We start from the raw sequence: 21,493 nt of genomic DNA on the forward strand, positions 1-21,493 counted from the left end.
GATATCCATGCACTATTCCCAGAGTAGCCTTTTTCCACTTCTTTAAATCTACAAGTTTGGCGTACAGGAAATAATAATCATGCCTACCATACTGTAACTAAAATATTCAGACACATGAATCTTTTTCTTGACATCCTATAAAAATGTCATTTGTAACTTTATTTTGTTTGTTCTGGTCTGACTGTAATATAAACAAGAGTTTATTAAAGCGTTAGCTTTAAGTTGTGGTTCTTGAGAATGCAAGGTCTAACAAAAACTATTGAAATTGCAAATCAAAAACATGTATTAACAGCAAAATGAATAATGAGTTTGTTTTAATATGGATTTCTTAAAAGGTACAGCTTGTAGTTGAACTAAATGTACTATTTCTTCTACTGTAGCCAGGAAGCTCTCATAGACTTTTGACAGTGCTGCGAAAAAACTAATGTTTTAGCTGTTTGAAAGATATCAAAAGCTTGTTTGACAATTGTAATCTCTTCCAGGAATTTCCTTTTCCATTTTCCCTCCCTGTAAAAACTGATAATAAGATGCTTATGTAGTAGGAGTGGAAAGTCAGAGGTATGTTATAAATATATATATATATATAGTGAATTCCTTCCAACCTGTCACTAGATTAGGCACAAAATCTCCATGTCTGGTCAGCAAATGTGGGCACTGCATTGTTAAGTAGCATTTGCTTTTAACTAACTTGCCAAGATGGTGCAAATTTAAATGTTCTCTAAGCCATTTTTGAGTTTTTATGTAATGTAGCAGCAAATTGCAGAGCTGTTGGAGACAGCTGGTAAGGAACCTGATGCCATTATGGCCCTCAAAGTAGTGACCAAGCAAAGAGAAAAACAAAAGAAAAAAAAAAGAAATACACTTCACGTGTCAACATCAATTGACATAGCAAAAGTAAAATCAAAGGAAAGCACCACTACCACTAGTTCTCTCAAATTTCTTTGCTTGGTTTTACACACAACCAAACGTGATAAACTGAAATGAGATACAGCTTGAACTTTTGTTCTGACGCATATCAAAAAGGCACTGAAACATTGACTCAAAGGTCAGAATTGTTCCCTTTTCTGTAACAAATTCCCAAGGAAGCTGTTAATACTACTCTGTCTCTTAAGGCTAATCCTTAAACATATTTATTGACATATAATATGAAATATAAAATATTACTGTGGCTATGGTGAGGAGCAATTTGTTCTTCTCTAATGACAGAAAGGAGATTTCATGTTAACAATAGTGAGATAATTAAAGAAGTTGCCAATAAAAAAGCCGCTGTGTTTGCAAAGGCAGCCATTATATTCAGTAAATGCTAATTAGAGAAATGTCACTTTATGGGTATGATGGGTTATTACTGCACAAACACTTGTACAATTACACAGTGAGTCAAAAGGGCAACTTACCTTCTCCTCACAGTTATTATTTTAAAGCAAACACATGCAACTCTCAGGCACACAAATATCAGGCGTTTAGGAAGGGGAACAGTAAAGTAATGGGTATTTGAAAATGCACACTGAAGGGAGAAAGAACTAATGTAACAAACCTGGCTGTTGTGGGAGGTAATTTTTACCATCTCTTTGCACTACACAGATTAGAAATGTCATCTTTATATAACCGAGAAGCGAACCTTTCCTCCTATCACTTAAATGTAGTTAATATGCTGTTGTGCTGTTCTAATACTTGGAAGTGAAAAGAGAATATGCAATTTTCACAGTTACTTTTCTGCTGAAATGTTTATATTCCACGCGTCATGCAAGCTAGCTTATATATTCCCTTTTGTCGTTTTGTAAGTGTCTTTGTGTTATTAACATCCTCATGGCTATACCTCAGTGTTTATGTAGCATTCTCAGTTTCTTCGATAAATGGAGTAAATGGCAGTTCTGCAAGTAATGTGGTGCAAGATATGGCCTGAAGTGTTTGTAATTTGCACCTGTTTGCGGGCGTTTTACTTTTTTTTTTTCCTATATGTTTTGCCTCAAGCTTCATTAGATTCAAATCTAAGCAGGCAGACGGCTCTGTGGATGGAGTTGCTGTTTTGGATGTGTGTAGTTTTGGGTGGCTGTGCTATATGTGGACTTGTGAGCTTTTGGGATATCAGGGCTTTCTTCCTTTATAATGCAATTGCAAGCGTGCTGTCCCTGGCTTCTCTCTGGCTCGTAGCAAGGAATGCACTTTGGTAGGAATTACTTACAGGCAGGGGCCTGAATCTTTGTTCTCACTTGACCTCATACTTCTCGTAAGATCAGCTGGCGACTGCAGCGAAGACCTTTGCAGTAACACCCTCCGTGATGTGTGGGCTGCTGGGTAGCGTGTCCTGCTTCCATATATGCTGAGGTATTTTCATTGACACATTCTTTTCACAGGTTTAAAATCACTGTGGCTTTAAAGTCCCATCTTGCCCTAAAGTGGAAACACTGCGTTAGCTGAAGGACCAGCTAGAACCCAGAATTTACTGGGACAGGACAGGGTGGCACAAGTTAAACAAAGAGCGTTAGTTTGAAAAATTTTATGAGATCACCGTCCTTTTAAATTGGTTTACACAGATGGCTGCCTGGTTTGTTGCTTTGTCCTTGCTTAATAGTAACTGTTTATGGAAGAATGAATTGCTTTACAGAAGATAGATCCAAAGGCTCATGCTGTTGTTTCCCTCACTGGAGGTCTTCACGTTATTATGGGCGTGCAAGGATTTGGTCTGAAACCAAGATTAATTGCTAAAGTGCGCAGTGAATAATTAACCATTTGACTTGTTCCTAAGCTCTGTAGTCACTGGGTTAGAAATGATTTCCCAGCTGCTGGAGATAAGAGCAGGTTATCCCTGGTTTCACAACGTCCGCGTTGTTGCTGCTCCGTGTTGTGTGTGTTGTGACATCAGCTGATACCTACGCAAGGCTGGTCCAGTTTCTCATTCAAACCACTTCCTGGGGTTTTCTCGGGTAATGGCAGTGATTCAGAAGATACCACAGTGCCTCCGAAAGCTGTTTGCTACATGTTGCACTGAGACTGGATGGCTGGGAACAGATGAGGTCCTTAAAAATACCCACTTTTTTGTTTGTTCTGGATTCAAATGTAGATGTGTGTTGCTTGGCTTTCTGTGCCTATTTTCTGCTAGCCTATTCATAGACTTGTGGTTTGTGTTTTGGAATATGTATAAATACATATGTGCATATGTGCAAGGGCAGGAGCTTGAGACTATCCTCCAGGTAGACACACTGATTTTGGATCTGCTATTGGTCCTAAGTGGTAACCACCAAGAAATAGAAAAAAATTTAAAAAGTTATAAAGGAAATCAAATCTAAATAATGATACTCTGCACTTTTGCAGGACTGTCTACTTAAGAAGCTCAGAGTGAGTTAGAAACATTGATGAAGCCTCTATTCTGTGAGGTGAGTATTATTATTCTTATTTTGCAAAACCATAGAAAATACGAACCATTTGCTCAAGCTCAGACACAGAGCTATTTAAGAACTGTGAACAGATCCAGAAATATTCTGCCACAATATATGTTCTAACTGACCAATACTTATAAATATGTTCTTTTACCCTTCTGTTGAAGCAAGTAATGAATTTTTGCATTCGGTTATCATTTGAAGTAGTTCTTTCGAATTTCAGCTTCTGACTAATAGCAGCCGTCCTTTTCTTATTGTGCAGTTTCATAGAGCACATTTTTGGGAGATAATCATCTATGATATGGGAGTCAGTGGAAGTCAAACACATTCACTAGATCCAGACCAAATATAATGTGGGGTTCAGAACTGTTTAGTGTGTTTCATTTCTTTTTTATTTTAGCATTTCGTCATGGTCAGATGCGACAGCAGTCTTTTAATAAATCTTCTTCTGAGTGAGACTCATGTTTGCAGACCCATGAGGGTTGGGTAATTTGAATAGCTGTGAGAAGTGAAACTGAACATTTGTAGGTACATCAACTGCAAGTAACAAAACTTGTAATTTTGTAACTTGTAATCCTTGTAATTTTGATAGCCTTTGTCATTACAAGCTACTACTTGCAAAACTGAGCTCCATATAGGAGACTGTGCTTTCCCTGTGCGAGAGTAACTCGGTGGTGGCACTGCTGTGTTTCAGCGCGTTGGGTTTCTTGTGGACCCCTGTGCTGAGGCCCCACTTCCAGGAAGCTTGTCTTCAGCAGCAAGCTGGAGACACTGGCTCTTAGACTCCTTCGTTATTTGTACCATTCTCCCTTTTGGCTTTGTGAGATAAACCCAGTGGGCTTCTGCCTTCTGCTTCACCCCATCGTCGTCGAGGATTTGCTGTGGCAAGGAATAAGTCAGGACTGCAGTTTTTCTCTTTGAGGATTTTGCTTTTTCTTTAAACCAGTGTTTGCCTTTAAAAGTTGTTTTGAATAAATTACTCTGACAGTAGACACCAGCATATATCGATAAAATATGAATTTATTCATGCCAACATTTATCTATTTTGTGTCTATTCACAAATACATAGAGGAAATAGACTGTAGTGCCATATGGCTCCCAATCTCTGCCCTACCTCGGCTGTCAGCTTCTGCTTACCTGTGCGAATAGAAGGGAACAGAGTGCTGGGCCATGAGCTGAAGGTGGGTGTAGCAGAAACATTATATTCAAAATGTTTTTCTCTTTGACATCACTGTGGCTCCTCAAGCATCTCTCAGTTCATATGGAAAATGCATTAAAAATATGACACCTTTTGATTCTAATGTTAGCTTCATACTCTTGAAAGGGAATAAAAGTACTCATAGGGCAAGTTACTTATTTGCAGATTTAATTTCTGGGTAATAAACCTCTTACAAAAGCTTTTACTATTTAAGAAATTTTTTAGTAGACACCTTATCACATCATACACGTTAATAATATCAATTAGTAATATCACTTTTTTATATTTGGAATTGACACTTTGTTGAATTGGAGATGTGAATTGACAAGTCTGCTTGTAATCTGTTTGATACAGCTATGAAAAAGTTGAGATTCCTTCGTCCTGAGATCTCTGTCTTCCAAATACAAGCATTCAGTTTTAAAGCATTTAAGTTCTGATTTCTCCAATCTATGATGACATTTTTAATACATCATTGATTGAAATTAGGTGGATCTGTTGCTGTAGCATAACGTGCTGTGAAGTCTTTGGGAGGGAAACCACCCATCTGCTCTGCATTAGAGCACCCAGAAGAGTGATGCACGAAGGGTGTGCATGTTCCATATTGCTACAGTGCAGTGGTGTAACAGCGTAGCTATTTGCCTGACTGTGTGTACTGCCACTATCAGAAAGCCCAAGTCAATAACTACAGCCCTTTGATTCAGAGACTCTTGTAGAGATGGAGGAAGCTTGTAGTAGAATGCAAAATTATCTTGGGACAGCTGGTCCTAAGCTGTTGAGAGAATTTGGCTCAGGATTTGAAGACCATCACAGATCTCACCACTTTCTGCTGTGGACACAGCCTAAATGTGGCTTTTCACCTCACACCCTCTTGCACATGGAGGAGGGGGCAGAGCAAGGGACACATGGCTGATATTAGTCATGCTCCCTACTGCAATGCCCAAAGGCTCTCTGGTACCACAGCCGTTCAGGCAGGGCCTACACGGAAGAGAAAATAAGCTCTTGCTCAGAGTATTTACTGAATGATTGGTGATCCAGTTGTCTCTAGAAGTACTTTGTTAAAAGTAAATAAAACCAGTATTTAAACCTGTCTTCCACAAATGGGCCAGTCCCTTTCATTTATAGCTTTTACTGCTGCCCTCTGTGTTTCCACTCTGGTGAAGTCTTCACAAATGGAAAATTAAGCTCTAATATTGTTACTGTTATTAATCAATGATTCCATTATTATAGGTGTGGTTATCATTTTTCAGCTTTTTTCACCACGTGGGTGAGCAGCTAAATGGTTTTCTTGTATTGCTGAAACTCTTGCCAGCTGGTAAGAAGAGCAGAAATTGTCACAGCTAATTTGGAGTTTTCTTTGGAGAGTCTTTCTAGTTTCCTGTGCCTTTAGAAACAAAAAATGGGGCCTCCGTTTTCTGTCTTGTTAGAGCATTAAGTTGTATTGTTCAGCTCAGAGCAGTTAGATCAATTTTTAAAGCTATTTAGGTAGATAAACTTACAGAGAATCAGTTAGAAAGGAAGAGGAAACAAGTGCTTGTTGGAAGAATATTTAACAAGGTTAAATAAACACAAGGTTCAGAAATTGGTTTTCATCTAAACTGGAAGAAAATCTTGAAAATTCTCATACAATAAGACATGTTCTTTCAGAACATTTTAAATGTTGCTTCATTTACATAAAGATATGGTGATGATGTCAAAGTATTTTAACACATCTCTTATGGCTCATTATATTGTACGTCATTGGGTCGTACAACACAACTATTAAAATCACATGAAGCCTATTTGTGATTTTTTTTATTTAAACTGTGGACAAAGTTTATATTTTTATGGAACTTTTCTGTTCTGTCAAATCAGTGGGTTTTTTTTCAAGCAACCCTTCAGTGTGAAAAGTTTTGATCAGTTATACATATTTTTAAAAAGATCTGTCAATTCTTACTATATAGTTTCATTTAAAAAAGAAGTGAAATTTGTATTCTTTTGCTGTCTTTAAAAATAATCTCTAGAATTACATATTTACAACTGCTCTGATTTCAGCACAGCTAAGGATGAGTTTTCATTTCTGTGAGAATGTTTACAATCAAGCGGTCTCAGGAATAAAAATGCAGCAAATATTTTGTGAATATAGGACTTACACAAGCTCGGAGTTGTGAACCACAAGCTTCAGATTTAGCCAGCGGGGAGGAAGGAATTTGTCTGCTCTACAGTAAAAGGAAGTATTTGCTGTGTTATTGTAGTACATGGCCTTTTGCCATCTTTGATAAAGTATTTAAGGGTTGTGCACCCAAAGTCTAGTGCCCTCTTGACCCATCATCAATCACCAGCGGTACGTGACGTTGGATGAAATGCTAGCTCATGAGCAGATCCGTTGTTTCAGCCTTGTGCAATGGCTCTGGAAACGGAAGCTGCAGACAAAGCGGCTTCTTGTGATTCACTGCATCGTTCGGGGGCAGTTTCTGTCTTTCACACACCTTTCCTGGCCCCGAGCTCTGCCAGCCGAGGTGGACGGACATGCTAGGAAGCTGTAGGGATGCACTTCCTTCTACTCAGCTTCACTGAGTACGAATGAGACAAGTATTTGAGGATTTTTTTCCTTGTACTAAAAAAAAAAAAAAAAAAAGACAATTATCATAACCCTGTGCCTTGGTTGTATATTTAAATTTATTTCCTTTTTGTCCATTTAACAGTGTTTATAGAAGGTGCTTAAAACACTGATTTCCCCATCTTCTTTCCAGCACGTTGTGAGTTGCCCAGTCTTTTTTTTTTAATGCTTCTTCTTAAAGCAGTTCTGTTTATAGAGATTCCAGCATCTCCAGTAAGTATGCCAAAAATGTTCAGTTATACTTTATGCTACTAAATTAACAGACAGAAATAGTCACACCAAACCAAATTCAGCTCCTGTATGGGAAAGTGTCTCCTCTAGCCCAAATTTTAATGACTTTTTAACACGAGAAAGATTCATCAATATAACATACAGCGTGATTTAAAACAAATGTTATCATCATTTTTTATGTTGGTGACAGGTAACTTGCAGGAGATAGTGATGGTTTTCTTTGTTTTCAGTGACGAGCTGGGCACTGGAAAGATCTGGACTTTTGGATAGGTTTACTCTTCTCATAATATTTTAAATTATTTCAAATTTAAAAAGTTCATCTTTAGTTTATCCTTTCTACTTTTCTAAGTACTGCTTTGAAGTGAAGAACAGGGTCTGATTCTTATTTGATTTGCTATATATTTATTTGCATGTAATCCTATTACCTTTGTGGATTTAGTTCTAATTTACATTCATATAAGTGACAGGGGAATTGAGTCCTAGATAACATGACAACAATATCAGAAAAGCTAGATTTGACTGTTGCAGTATGTGGTACTGATGGTATGAGATATTTTCACACACGCATTTCTGTCTCCTAATCAGGAAAAGTCTGCGCATGAGATTATGAAATCTGTGGTCTTTGACAATTTGTCTGCACCAACTGGAATATCACAGAAGATTTCCCCCCTGCAATTTCTAACATTGACTGTATTATGATGAAGAAGTGTTATGATTTAATGAAAAGAAAGGAGTACATCTTTCATTTTTACAAACATATTGTTTAAGGTATACTGAAATTCTTTTGCCTTTTTCCTTGGAACCATTTCTAGGTTATTGCCATGAAACCTGGTGATTTCATGGGTGCTAGAAGAAAAAAATTAGGAGTTTATAGTCATGTTCAGATGAGAAATAGAAACTTCTGTGTGATTGTACTAGACATTGTAAATACCGTATGTCTCAATCATTATAGTTGTTTAGATATTAGAATCATACTTTAGATTGGATTACTTTGTGCTGTGCTTCAGTTCACAGTTTTTCTAGTTTTCAGTGTACCGTACTATTCTATTCCTGTTTATAAATCTTTTAAGTGTGCACATTAAAAAAGTAATTAAATTGTCATTATAATTTATAGTATGCCTGAAGTCAATCACCTAATTAAACGGAAAGAGCAGAGAGGTAGTAGGTTCATAAGCATTTATTAAGTACTACAGTATTAATTATGCAGGGCTTTTGAACCAAGCAGAAGAGGAAAGAATGGAAACACCAATCTAAAAAGGCTTTCCATTGCTGCCCTTCTCAATTTAATAATATGAGACACCCCCCCTAGTTAGTAATACAACACTAATGCTTTCTTTTTGTTAATTTTTAATGAAATTATGATGGATTTTTTTTATGACAATCACTTGCAGCATTTTCCTGTAATATTTTTAAAAGAATAATATGTCCCTCTGCAGGGGCCTATAAATATGTGAGTGGAATGGGAAGATACATTTAGATTTATAATTTGGGGAGGGTTGTATAGGAGCAGACTGCCTTGGTCACAAATTCTCGGTACGATGGGGGTAGAATGTGCGCCTGGCTTGCATTGCTGCCCCGGGAAAAAGCAGCTGGGGACAGCAAAGAGGAGGCTGAGCAGAAGCAGGGGCAGCCAAACAGAGGAGGCTCTGGGAGGTGCCCAGGAGCTTGGAGTCGATGGGTAGGGACACTGTGGTTATGAAGGTGTTTGCTCACTCTTTGCATCCTTACTCACCTCTCCAGTTAAACTAGCGTTGTACAGTTGAAACTGGTGGGTACAAGGGTCTGATTTTTACAAGCTGGATGGGTGCAAGCTTCTGACTTACACCAAAAATGAGGTCAAGAGAGGCTTTACATGTTGTAACATAAGAGATGAAAGCATGTTATATTGGTGAGCTTGCAAAACAGGGCAATCTTACTGTGTTTTATTTGTATTTTACTGTATCTGATGAAGAAGATGGAACAGAAGCCTTAAATTTAGAATTTCTTCTTTTATTGCTTCTTAGAAAAAGAAAAAAGAACCACCCCAAACAACCTAGAAATTTATAGCACACCAAAAGCAAAATCTTTCCAGAGTACATATTTGCTTTCTGTGCTGTTCCTATGGATTTCTTTTCCACCTTGGTAGCCTTCCTGTGTGGACCTTAGACATGAAAACGTCTCTCTTGTGTGCAGGGGGTGACCCCGCAGCCCTGGGCTGAGCCGAAGCAGCCTGCTGGCTTTGCGGGCAAGGAGGGCGAGCGAGAGAGCACCCGTGCTGCTCCCAGCAGCGTTGCAGAGAGCCCAGCATCGCCTGCGATCCCTCAGCCTGCACTGAGCAGGGCACTGCTGGTAGTTGGCTATTCAAATGCAACAGATACAAATACAAATAAAAAACCAACTGTAATAAAGCAGGATGAAGACCACCAGTTAGATTTTAAGCCAGTTCAGCAGAGATGAGGCTTTTAAAAGATCTTTAGATTAGAGGTCTTTAAAAAAAAAGAAGGCTGCGAGAAAGCTTTCCCTATAAATAGACAATACTATATCTGCTTGAAAAGTTAAAGACTATATCTGCTTTTATTTTTCGTATCAGTTGTACATATTTGGAACCTAGTTGCACAGATATCAGTTTACTTTTGAATATATTCAACAGGAATGCATTGACAATACATAATCACAGCCTAACACAACATCTAGAAGCTGGGCCGAAGTTATTTGAAAATTGTAGAACCAGCTGAATAGCTCTTTTCTAGAAGAGTTTGAGATTGTGTGATTGGAACATAAATCCTTGTTGAGGGCCATTTCTTCTCACAGTCTTTAATAGGCTGTACTGAACTGACAGCAAAAACAAAAAAGAAAAGTCAACTGAAAGAATCCAGAAAAATTTACTGCGTGTAGGTTGAATCTATTCGAGCATGAGCACTGCAATCTTGTGTATCATTAATTTATTGTGCTGGTTTGTTCAGGGGAGCAGGGTCCAGCAATGGTGTAAGCACTGGTTCAGTTGGAAGCAAACTCTCTTTGTTCTCACAGAATCGGTAAGGTTGGAAGGGACCTCTAGAGATCATCTAGTCCAACCTCCCTGCTCTGCACGGTCACCTAGAGCATGTTAGACAGGGTTCCATCCAGCGGGCTTTGAATATTTGTAGTTTGAGCTGAGTAGTAGTAGTGTGGTTGAGTTTATGAGTAGTTTGTTCTACTCATTTTCTTAGATGTTGGCCTAAATGCTCTGCTGGAGAGAGACCCGTGATTCGGACTCTTCATCCTAAAACATCAATAGTTTTGATATTATTTCAGAAGATGTAACTGGGATTCCCTTTATAGCAAAGATAACTTTTTACCTGAAATGGAGCAAATTGTATTACTGACAACTCTTGGTCTCAGCACTTGTAATAACCCTATAGCTACCAAAATTGTTACCATCGCTGTTTCAGGTTAACACCATAGCAGCATTATGTAAGAAATATAAATTGTTAGTTGTCTGGGGGAATATCTATATATCTATATATCTATTATATATATATATATATATGTACATATATTTGTGTGTGTGTGTGTGTGTGTGTGTGTGTGTGTGTGTGTGTGTATGATTGATTTTGGCCTAGCCAAGATCTCAGATGACATGATACAAGTTGGGTTATATAACTCATTTTATGGTCATTAAGCTGGTCTTCTGAGCTGCGTATTGGAGACTTAACGCTTGTCTGTTTGTATCAGTCTTTACAGCTATCTCTTTAATATAGAAATTGCTCATGCCATGCTATTGTTAAGCATGTTTTCAGCTTCTTAAGCTGGCAACAGGCAGAGGCAGCCCCAGCAGCAGTGCACTTTGCTAGCTGTTTGTTGAAACAGCAAAAAATGAGGAAACCCAAATCTTCCTCTTATTGATTCTGAAAACATGCTGGATGAGTATTATTTTGTAGATATTTGAAGCAACTGTGAAGTGAGCAATGTAGATACCCTCTGTCAATTTCTTTGTCAAAACAGAGCGAAAAAATCTCTTTTTGTATGAGAGCCCCTTCTTCATCACTTTCTTTAGGTGTATATGTTCATTCTGTTTTATGTTACTAGTAAATAATTGATTTAAGGTCCGAAATTCTACTTAAATGCATCAAATGAATATAATATTTTTAACCCATCCTCAATGTATTTGAACTGCAGCAGGTGCTTTGTCATGGATAGAGATCTTGAACACTGGAATCTGTATTTATGTGTTACTCAGAGCAAGGAAGCCTGACAGAGGTCTGTGTTGCACCTTGGCAGAGTTTTAACAGATGAGTATTTTGCAGCACAAGCCTTGCACACACACTGTGTGATTCTAGACAGCCTAGTCAGACTCTCTCGGGAAATTTGAGCAGGCCACTAATTTTTTCTGTGCCTCTCTCCCTCATCTGCACTAGGATTTGTCAGCCTCACAGGAGTGTCTTAGTCATTAATATGTATGAGGCGAAGGGTGTTATTTAAAAATTAAAGTATGTGTATCTCAGTGGCCCTGCCGTGATTGCAGCCCAATTAGCCCTGTCAGAAGTAGCTTTTCAAGTAGGTGACTTCAGTCCAGCTAGTGTTGTATCTGAGGCATCCTGGAACTTAGTGTGGACTCTACAACCTTCAGAGAATTTGTGTAGATGCTCGGATAATCTTGGTGCTGATGTGGCTTCCCTTCTAGCAATACCTAATCTAAAAGATGACTGTGTTGCAGGCATACATTTATGTAAGGAGGTAAAACTTCTTATTCAAACTGGGATGAAGTTCCCTGGAATTACAAGAGTACATCCTGAAGAAGAGTAATATTAAATTCCAGGTGTCTCATTAGAATGTGTATTGATTTTGTATGTGTAATTTTCTCAGGGAGTGTCTTGGGAGAACAGTATTAAATCTGAAAGAGCAGATGCCACTGTAAAGCAAGGAGATGTGAAATGACATATTTGTAACTTCAAGCCCCTAAAATAAATTCCACCAAGAGTTGGTGTAAATATTTCAAATCCTCTTCAGCCCACTAAAACAAAAGCTGAAGGGTAGCCTCAATTCACGTGACCTTTTGGTGAGATGGAAAAGCCCAAAGGCAAGATAAAAGAATATCTTGCCTTGGAAGATACAAGAATTCCAGGTAGGCTTAGTCTGGAGAAAGAGTTTTAACTCTGCATATACAAGCAAAAGAGTTGGATGGAACAGGGCAAGGTACTTTCATGTGTTATTGAAGAGAAAAATGGGGGGAAAATACCACGATTAAGCTGCAGTAGGGAATATTTTGATAACCCATTCGATATTGGAAAGGTGTTACTACTAAACAGAATTTAGGTCAGTGGAGCAAAATGCTATGGGAGAGTGTAGAGTTAGTCATGGCTCGATCAGTCATTCATCTATTATAGATGATTTAGGATGACCCATTTAGAGCTTGCTTCCCACCCAAATGTTTCTCTGAATTCTGTTCTCTTCAGGTACAACTCTTGTCAGATTGACTCGTTCTTCTAGATAGCATGTGAATTGTAACAGTTCAACTGAAAAAGAAGCCACCTTTTTTTCTATACAAGAGTGTTTAAATTAGAAATACTATCAATTTAACTTTCTATGTTATTGCAGATAGAAAATGGCAAATAATTATTTCATAAACCCAACAGTGCTTATGAATAATCTCTTGTAATCAGCATTAAAATTGAAATACCTTGTAAATATTTGGCTGTACTTAAAGCATTTTTTTTTCTTGGGAAATGTATAAAATTTAAGTGGCTGTACGAACTATCGCTCTCTCTCTACAAATATTGGTCATAGAGCTGGTTCTCAGGGAAGTGTTTAGAGAACCTACAAATCAGTAAGGCAATGCATGTGTATGCTTTGTGTGCATACGTATGTATGTGTATACTTTTATGTAACAGAGTGATAGTCTTACTCAGCTGTTATTGGAGTCAGTGGAATTTTTAATATGTCCCAAGGCAGAGAAGACATGTTTATTCCAGGTTATGATTTCTTTCATGACAGGTTATTGCACAAAAGTAAGCTCTATTGTTAAGTAATTAAATTGGAGGGTGAGGGAAGATTCACTTTTATAAAAGAAGCTTGATATATTGCAAACCACCCATAACAGGAAAAATCTTTTCTCTTTGGGCTCAATCCAGGTTCCATTGACTTTTACAATGTTTGGATCAAGCTTTATAATCATGTTGCTGTAATGATCTGCAAACCTACTGGGGATCCATTCCTGATTGTCAGGACTAGTAATAATGAAATGATCTGGAAAACATTAGGAGATAGGTGCAGCAACATAGATCTGTTGTTTAAGAATTTCTTTGGTTTATCAGAACAAAAGAAAAGGAATAGTCCCAATACAGATAATTCTCACTCCATTTATTTATCTTCTTTAAATGCAGTTTCAAAGTGATTCGTAGTTTTTGTTAAGATACGATGCTTAGAAAAGCAGTGAGAAGTGCTAAGGGCAGGCTTGGTAGATTAAACATAGTGTGTCTGCCTGTAGCCTTTTCTTGAGGTCTGTTAATTCTGCATGTCTCCTATGAAGTAGTCTTCACAGAATCACAAAATAGTTGAAATTGGAAGGTTCCTCTTTGCCTAATTCAGCCCCACTGCTTAAGCAGGGTCGCCTAGAGCAGGTTGCATAGGGTTGCATCCAGTTAGGTTTTGAATATCTTTAAGGATGGAGATGCCACAACCTCTCTGGGCAACATGTTCCAGTGCTCAGTCACCCTCACAGTGGAGAACTTTCTTCTTATGCTCAGATGTAATTTCCTGTATTTCAGTTTGTGCACATTGGCTTCAATCTGTCACTAGGCACCATTGAGAAGAGTCTGGCTCTATCTTCTCTTTACTATCCCATCATATGTTTTTAAACATTGATAAGAGCCCCTGGAGCCTCCTATTCTCCAGGCTGAACAGTCCCAGCTCTCTCAGCATCTCCTCATATGAGAGATACTCCAGTCCCTTGGTCATTTTTGTGGCTCTTCCCTGGATTTACTCCACTACGTCTATGACTTTTACTGGGGAGCCCAAGACTGGACACAGCATTTCAGATGTGTTCTCACCAGGGCTTAGCAGAGAGGAAGGATCACCTCCCTCAATCTGCTGGCAGCTCTCTGCCTAATGCAGACCAGGACGTGCCTTCTTTGTCACAAGGGCACATTGCTGGCTCATGGTCCACCAGGATCCCCCTAGGCCTTCTCTCCAGCTCTCCAGCTGGCAGGCCCCCAGCCTGTACTGGTGCATGGGGCTATTCTTCCCTCAGGACAGACTTTGCACTTTACTTTTTTGTACTTTGTGAGGTTCCTCTCTGCCTGTTTCTTCAGCCTGTCAAAGTCCCTCTGAATGGCAGCGCAGCCATCTGGTGTATCAGCCACTCCTCTCAGTTTTGATTCACTTGTAAACTTGCTGAATGTACATTTGGTCCTATTATCCAGCTGTCCAGACGTCAGTCTTCATCAGTGAAGATGTTATCTCTGTTAATTTTCAGTAATGAAGATATATTGGCACCAGCATTGACCTGTGGGGATACCACTAGTGATTGGCTTTTGATGGAGTTTGTGCCACCGGTCACAACCCTTTCAGCCTGGCAGTTCAGCCAGTTTCCAGTCCAGCTCACTGACCCTACTCCCACCTCTTGCACATTTCCTTTACGTAAGTTTAGTCGAGTGCTCCTTGTTCTTGCCTTGACAGAATAATAGTTTGTTTTCCTGGAATACTTATTCTTTTATCATTTAAACAGTTTCTAATGGTCACAAAGGTTCTAGAACAGCATGATAACAGTTTGGTATATAATTGACTGAATTTTAATACATCTCTTATGACTTCTTGAATTAGAATCTGTGATTTTCCTCTCTAGAAAAGTTCTTGAAAATCTGTGATTTTCAGCGCTGAAGTAGGAATCTGAATACCTCTTTGGAGATGTAAAATTCTGTAGAGTTTTTTGTCCTCTTTTCTCTAAGTGATCTTCTTTCTCATTCTTTAATTGTATCTGAGTTTCTGAATGACCACTGTTGTTTGTTGCACCTTTTCTTCCTGATGAGAAACCTTCAACTTGATTTCTTATGTTTCTTAGCAGTGACATTATGTTTTCCTGACAGAAACATTTTTTCTTGTCTAGCATGTTGACTGTGTTATCTGAAAGTGTTTTAGGTCCCATGCTCTTTCTTGGCTACTCTCCTAGTGCAATTTTTCCTCAGTTGGACTTTCTACTGTCAGTGTGGCCTCTTACTGTTTTCCTGTTTTTTATTAATTTTTAAGCAGAAGGCCTAATGTAGAATCAAATCTCAAGGTTTTAAGGGGAGAAATCGAGATCAAACTGCCACCTTTCAGTCTTCAGTCTTCTACCTGAAGTTGCATTAAAGCTCTGCTGAACACAGCAGAAAGCAAAGATAACTTAAAAGTAGACTTTCTGTTTGCTAATTCTTGGGACAACCAGGGCGGGCTTGAAGATACTCCACTTTAATAGGAAACAGCCTCAGAATTCAGGTTTAGCTAATCCTTGTCAGGCTCTTTAAAGTAGCTATAAGGCCTCTTTCTGGCATTTAGTGATAGGGGTGATAGGGTATCAGAGTGAGCTGGCACCTGACTTTTGCACATAGACGTTCATGAATTGAAGGAGGCTCTGCTCTCTTGAAATGCCATTTATGTTTCAAAGGCCAATAGTTTTCTTCTTTAAAACATACTGCTTTTTAGTGACATTTCTCAGGATAGTAAATAAATGTAGTTAGAAAGGGATCCCTTTAGTACGCAACTGTTTAAGTTCAGCTTTATTCTGGTCCTGTTGTCTTGGCCACTAAAGAAGGATATCAGGGTGGCACTTAGGCCACAACAATATTCACAACTTCTGAAAATTCAGGCTAAAACCTATGTGTCAGCCCTGAAGTGTCAGTGAAGTAGTATGTCTTATGCCGAGTACTGCAGCATACTCTAAATTATTATGTGGGGCTCTTAACTTCAGTAGGGTTCCTGGTAAGCTTATTTCTTCAGATAGTGCTGAAGTGCTACAGAAATTGAAATTTTCTATCTTACCTTTTCTATAACTTTTCATACCTGCTGCAGTGGTCAAGTGGTAGACAGCTGTTCCCTTTGCAGAGGGCTGCAAATGTCCATAGATCATCTTTGCTTACTAGCTGGAAATTACTACTCCACTGCTCTACTAGTGGAAAGAGTTGTGCAGGTGCTCTATTTCTTACTCTAGGCAAAGCTAGCTAGGTTGGCTTCAGTGGCTATTGAAGATCACTGAAGCCCTCACACTGAGCTCAGTGTGAGCTTCCAGCCAGCGAGGAGCAACTGGGAACAGGAGTGCCTTCAGCTTCAACAGCTAGAGGAAGGAGAGGACTTGTGTGGTAGCTCGTAGTCAGCAACAGTTTTCCTTTAAATGAGACATGTTGGGATATATCAGACAGCACTGCTACAGGCTTTTGTATTGTGTATTTTCCTACATTATGCAATAGAGAACTGGTTAAAATTCATATGCAAAAGCATACAAGAACTTGCCTCATAACTCTACTTGCAGGAGCTTTCCACTATTCTCCAAAACCTAACCTTTTATCTGAGATTATTCTCTGGGCTATTGATTACATTTTTAGGAACTGCAATGTTCATGATAATGATTGCGTCAGGACCATCAGTTGTTATTTCCAGGTCCTCAATTTTCTTTTCAGCCTCCTGCTGTTTTAATCCCAAACCTTCAAGCTTCCTGTCCGTGGAAACCATAGTAGCCTGGATTAGGTCCAACCTTCTAGAAATATGTACTGCATGCCTTGTAAAGAAATTAGATAATACTGGGTGGCCAGGGACTGTAGCTCTAGACATTGCCAAACCAAAGGCAGGTAAGCCCTTCTACCAGGCTGCAAGCCATGTATGAATCTGCTGCCAGATCCCTCACTGATATTAATTTCCTCAAGGACATGTTAAAGTCACTACTCATTCTCTTTTGAAAATCACAGATGATGTTAAAATCTTTTAAATCACTTGGGTGATTGCGAACAGTAGGACATACCATTAGCACACCCAGAAGATATCTTTTCATAGCTCCTGTGAGCAGATCCACATGATAATCCCGTTATAATACATTTTAAATCAGCTGAGTTTTTCATTGTTTTAGTGATTTTTTTTAACTGTTTGCCTAATGCCAGGCACTTGATTTGGTATAATTATTCCTATGTACTTGTACGCAGCGCAGATGGGAACAGAGAGGCTCGGACTGGCCTGCTCTTTTCTGCCTCGAGAGAAGGCTGTGCCCGCAGAAGGCAATGACTCCAACTCCACCGTATGCTTCCACTTTCTCTTGGCTGCAGGGAATGTGCACTTAGTGTGGCCTTCACCCCTCTGCAGCAGGCAGGGCTGAGAAGGGGAGAGGGAGCCAGCACGGCTCCAAAATGTTGGTAGAGAAACACCTTGAGTCAGTCTTAGACTTAGTGCTAGAGAGTTCTTTTTACTGTGGAAATACTGTAACCTTTCCTATATATGGCACACATGGTGAGATCGCCACATTTTTGCAAAAGCACGTTAGAATGTGATTCCAGTTAGTGGCAGAGGGCAGTACTGGAGTCTTTAAAGAGGACAATTCACTCCCGTCAAAGGACAAACATGACTGTACTACAGATTTTTGCTGTCATAGCTATCTCAGCTAAAGGTATAAAGAGATTTGACCCCTGACTTGATCCCTGACTGGCACAGGAGCTCCTCCTATGGATACACTTATTGTGACAAGCCTCTGTGTTTACTGAGATTTTTTTCACTTACTGGATGAGGGAAGAAAGACTCTAGGAAAAAAGCTGTGCCAGCAAATAATGTGATTTTGCTGCTATGAATGATGCCTGTGCAGGGGACATGCTATCAGTACAGTTTGCTAGGACAGCTGTACCAGCAAAGCCATTCTATTCTAGATACACTTTTGTCTTCTGTTGCAGTTTGTCATGCATGATTTATATCTCTGTTACCTCTTCAGATCCCTAGGCACCTCCCAATGTAAAAAGAAATTAAAACCCAGTACAGATATGAGCCCGCCCTGTATTGGAGTGTTGGCATTTAATACATCAGACTTTCATATTGCAACTTTCCCAGCAAATAGACTGTCCTACAAGAACTAATGTTGCTCTGCTGATTTGCAGAGATCCCCCCTCAACCATGCTTCAGTCTTATTTCCTATCAGCTCTCAAGTTGTCTGAAATGCCTTTGAGAGAAGATGAGGTTTTCAGATTGTCTGGGAGGTCCTAACTGTGATCTCCAGTGGGCCAAGGAGGGAAAAAAAAATTCTCTCTTGAAGAATTAGAGAAAACACCCCAAGTGTCAGAATTGTGTAATGTTTTGTTCTGTTATATCTTCCAGTTTATTTTTTGTTGGACTGGATTTTTTTTTTCATGCTGCTGTCATTAAAATTTTCCTTCTTTTCTCTAAAGAAAGTGTTTGCATCCTGCTCCATGATTTTGTGGCTGCATTCCTCCCGAGCAGATTGGCATGTCACTCTGATGGCAGGTTCGCAGTTAGACTCCTTGGATCAATAAATCATCTTTTTGTTGCTGAGCATGTCGGATTTGAATTTTAAAAATCCACAGTCTCGCTTACAATTTCACAGTGCCCAAAACGTGATGTAATTTTTGAGAGAAATCTGAAGAATTGCTCTATATTTCACTCGTATAACTTTGCCAGCATTGCTTTTTGACTAACTCACTGTTTGATTAGGTTTTATTCTTATTTATTTCTTTGCAACTATTGAAGGGTTTTTTTTTTTTTTTTTTTTTTTTTTGAAGAGACAGACAACTGTGTCTTTAAAGAAACAACTGTGTCAACAGATGGGAGAGAAAATGCTGTGTCTGAAATAGTGCTAGGAACAAACTGTGTTAAAAATAGGTAGTCTTGCCACAACTGTTTCTTTGGCCAGTGTGGAAATCCTTCTTTCTCTTACTAGATTGCTCTCAAAACCATACTAAAACCATGCAAAAAAACCCTACCAAATCAGTGTTTAAAATGTTGCTAGAATAATAACTATACTTTCTCTGTCTAGTTGTAGTATTCATACCTGTAAGGGAGAAAGGCTAAGAAAGCTGTGTTGCCAAGGGAGAACTCCTAACAATTCCATTGATAGACCCCAGACTAGTAGTAACTAAAACACGTCTGTTGCAGTTTTGGATGCACATTTTTATGGTGTGACCCCCATGCCCCAGCAGTACTAGTGAAGTCACTAGGACAGCTATATAACAAGGAACCAGAGGGTGTACAAATCTTGCCCTGACTGAGAAGCCTCTTTTCACTTCTATGTATGGAGTGCAGTAGTCTTCCTGTGCCGCAGGCTATCTGACAAGAGCCCGTAGCAATTCTGCTAACATGTTTTCTTTAAAAGAAAACTTCTGTCCTCTCAAAAATAGGAAAGCAAGCTGAAATGTTCTTGAACGTGGTTGTTACTAGCAGAATTGCAACTGCAGCTTAGACACTGCATTTCTGTTTTCCATCTGTTGTCTCACTTATTTTTTCAGTCTGTCTCCTTGCTTTCAATTGTCTCTTCTATGTCTCAGTTTATCCAATTTTCAGGGCTGGCCAGCCATTTCAGCATTATCGCTGCCCTAATGGCTGTAAGAAGAGCAGAGAAGCTCTTTGCTAAATGATTTTTCCACAATGCCTCTGTGCTTTGTTTGTTTGGTTTTTGTTTGTGGTTGGTGCTCTATGTTGTGTCATCTTGAAAGAGAGAGGATGTTTGCATAATGTGCGTTTGCTGTAACTGTTTAATTTCTGCAAATATTTATACCATTCAGTTCCCTATGCCTTTGGGGCAGGGACAGATTGTAATCTCAAACAGAAAGTGAATCAGCTCTTTGACCCTGCTTCGGATCTCTTTGGTGGCCTGAAGGAACTAGAGAGCAGCCAGCGGTGCTGGCTTCCCCTTGCCATGGCCTCCGCCAGGCTACTCTCGAAGGTGATGTGTGCTTTGGACGAGGTAGCCTTGGGCAGCTGAGCAGAATTTAGGGCAGCCCTGAGGCATCTGTAATTTATTCCTGATCTCTGAGATTGGACCAAGCACAAAGGTAGATAAGGCCCCTTCAACTGGGGAGAAGGGCAGATATAGGCAAATGGTGCAGCCTACTGCTGAAGATAAATTCCCAGCCGTGCTGTTTGCAACAGACTTTTTTACTTCTTAGTTATCTGCAGTCTAGGAATGCTCCTGGGGAGCCACACTTCTTGGGAGTTGTCTGCATTAGATTAATGTTTCTTGCCAAGCCTAAAGGAAATTTAAAGAAAAAGGAAAGGTTTCAGAAGATTTTGGAGACTAACCAGTGCACCAAGGAAAGAGTCACATTCCTTGTCAAAATAGCATGTTCATTCTTCTTACTCTTTTGTCCTTCCCATGGGAAGTAATTGGAACTGTAGAAGCTGAAACACCCACATTTTTTCCCTGTTCTTCTAGTTGATAAGAAAGCTCCCAGTTTACTCTGTGAAAAGGCTCAGAAAGTTTCATCAGTAATTCCTGAATGCAAGGGATTTCCACATGGTAGCTTCTTGCCTCATCTTTTCTGTTTTCATAGAATCACAGAATCAGTAAGGTTGGAAGGGACCTCTGGAGATCATCTAGTCCAACCTCCCTGCTCAACCAGGGTCACCTAGAGCATGTTTGACAGGGTTGCAGCCAGGCAGGCCTTGAAGAGCTCCAGAGAAGGAGACTCCACAACCTCTCTGGGCAACCTGGTCCAGTGCTCCATCACTCTCACAGGGAAGAAATTCCCCCTCACAGTCAGGCGGAACTTTCTGTGCTTCGATTTCTGCCCATTGCCTCTAGTCCTGTCACATGGGACAACTGAAAAGAGTTTGTCCTCCTGACAAACTCTTCAGGTACCTGACCCTTCAGGTACTTACACACATTGATAAGATCGCCCCTCAGTCTTCTCTTCCCCAGGCTGAAGAGTCCCAGCTCTCACAGCCGTTCCTCATAGGGCAGATGCTCCAGCCCTCTGATCATCTTCGTAGCCCTGCACTGGACTCTCTCCGGTAGCTCCATGTCTCTCCTGTTCTGGGGAGCCCAGAACAGGATGCAGTACTTGAGATGAGGCCTCCCCAGGGCTGAGTAGAGGGGCAGGATCATCTCCCTCGACCTGCTGGCAACACTCTTCCTAATGCACCCCAGGAGACCACTGGCCTTCTTGGCCACAAGGG

General features: G+C 39.7%; 1 protein-coding gene across 5 annotated transcripts in view; it reads left to right on the forward strand.

Annotated features, from left to right (window-relative positions):
- The window catches only part of HIVEP2 (HIVEP zinc finger 2), a 151,581-nt gene that overhangs the window by 66,149 nt on the left and 63,939 nt on the right, over positions 1-21,493 (forward strand). For 4 of the 5 annotated variants that reach the window (XM_062572445.1, XM_062572447.1, XM_062572448.1 and 1 more), the window contains exon 3: positions 3,313-3,374. The exons of the other annotated variant lie outside the window; for it this stretch is intronic. The gene's annotated coding sequence lies outside the window, so the exon portion shown is untranslated. The remainder of the gene's footprint in view (positions 1-3,312; positions 3,375-21,493) is intronic. 5 annotated transcript variants of the gene reach the window in all.

This window comes from Rhea pennata, chromosome 3, assembly GCF_028389875.1.
Source record: "Rhea pennata isolate bPtePen1 chromosome 3, bPtePen1.pri, whole genome shotgun sequence".
NCBI lineage: Eukaryota > Metazoa > Chordata > Aves > Rheiformes > Rheidae > Rhea > Rhea pennata.